This window comes from Galeopterus variegatus, unplaced genomic scaffold, assembly GCF_000696425.1.
Source record: "Galeopterus variegatus unplaced genomic scaffold, G_variegatus-3.0.2 Scaffold8555, whole genome shotgun sequence".
In the NCBI taxonomy this organism is placed as follows: domain Eukaryota; kingdom Metazoa; phylum Chordata; class Mammalia; order Dermoptera; family Cynocephalidae; genus Galeopterus; species Galeopterus variegatus.
Genome location: NW_007734666.1, coordinates 42,207 through 43,793, shown reverse-complemented (window position 1 = coordinate 43,793; position 1,587 = coordinate 42,207). Strand labels below are relative to the sequence as shown.

The 1,587-nt window shown below is 50.8% G+C and overlaps 1 pseudogene; it reads right to left on the bottom strand.

Moving 5' to 3' along the window:
• Nucleotides 1-980, bottom strand: part of LOC103608554 — a 2,294-nt pseudogene extending 1,314 nt beyond the window's left edge.
• Between the last annotated feature and the right edge of the window lie 607 nt (nucleotides 981-1,587).

The window sequence follows — 1,587 nt, the reverse complement described above, 5'->3', positions numbered from 1 at the left end:
GCAACCCTTGGTGTCCGAGCAGGGGTTTTTATAAGGTACCAGGGGCGGGGGAGCTCTTATCCAATAGGGAGTTGACACACTGCTACCCGGGAGGAGGGGTGAGGACAGGGCAGGCGGGAAAAAAGTGCAGAGTCACCGTACCCCGGAAGTTAGTTCTTTTAAGTTTTGAGTTCTCCGCTTAGGTTTTCGGTTTCCCAGAATCAGCCCGAAGCAAGTTTAAAATGGCTGAGGTACTTTCCCAAAATGGCTGGCGGCCCGGGCGTAGCCCAACAGTTCAACTTCAACTTCTGCACTTAATTGATCTGCAGCTGAATGCTGGTTCAACCAATCACCTGAATGTTCACTTGCACAGCATGAGATCCACTGACTGCTGCTGCGTCTGTCACGACACGTCTCCCGTACTGCACACGGAGCCCGGCATCAGAGCAGAGGGACATGCCGTCAGACCTGTGTGCTCTCTGCTGTTCACGGACAGCTCACCTGAACTCACTAATTGTCTCACTAATTGCTCTCCTTCTAGAGGAGGTGGATTTGGTCTAGAAACCAAATCTGAAGATGAAGGCTTCTCTTCCTGTAGCTGTGGCACGGGGTGCTTTCGATCACTCTCCACCTTCAAGGTGACACCTGTTCTCACCCACAGATGTGCCGGGATCTGATGGTTCCCGTTGACTGACACCAAGTTTCTACAGATCATTGCATGTATTTTCCTGTGCTCTTTCAGAGAAGCTTGGCACTCCAGACACACCTCCTAGAAGATCATTTGAACAATATCCAGCATGTTGTTCCTTTTCATCACATAATTGTGTTGTCATAATACACTGGCCAAGATAAAACACGGCCTCCCTTGCAGTGTCTTTCTGTGCAGCGCCGGATTCTAACGCCTGCAAAGGCGCCGGCTCTGGCCTCACCGGCCGCGCTGCCGAGGCGGCCGCCCCGATGGCACACGCAGCACACCGGGCGGCACCGGGCCCGCTCCTCATCGGGCTCTTCGCTCGATTCACGCCGCTCAGGCCGCTGCGGCGCTCAGACGCCCTAGTCCGCGAGGGGAGGAGGATTTAGCTGCCAGGACCCTGGCGCCGGAGGAGTCAGGGTCACCTCTCGGGCCGCTTCGCTCCACCGTTTTAGTCCATTTCTCATGCTTATAACAGTAATAAGTGAAACTGGGTAATTTTTAGAGACAATATTTATTGCTTACAGTTTCAGAGGCTGAGAAGTCCAAAGTCTAGGGAACACATTTGGTGAGGTAACTCTACAGTAAGGCAGTGTATTGAATGGTGAAGATGGCAGAGCAGAGAGAGACCTAAGTCCTCACTCCTTCTCCTTTTAAAGCCCTCAGAACATTGCCCACACCACCATTAAACCATCGATGGATTAATCCATTCAACAGGAGACAGTCCTCACAATCCAATCACCTCTCCAATACACCACCTTTCAGCTACCACAGTAAGATTTCCCACACTCTTAGCACTGTCACAGTGGGGACCAGGCCTCCAACACATTAAACTTTGGGGGGACGCAATTCAGTCCATAATTGTGTACATTTCCCAGTTTTTTTTTTTTTTTTTTTTTTTTTTTTTTTTTTCCTGT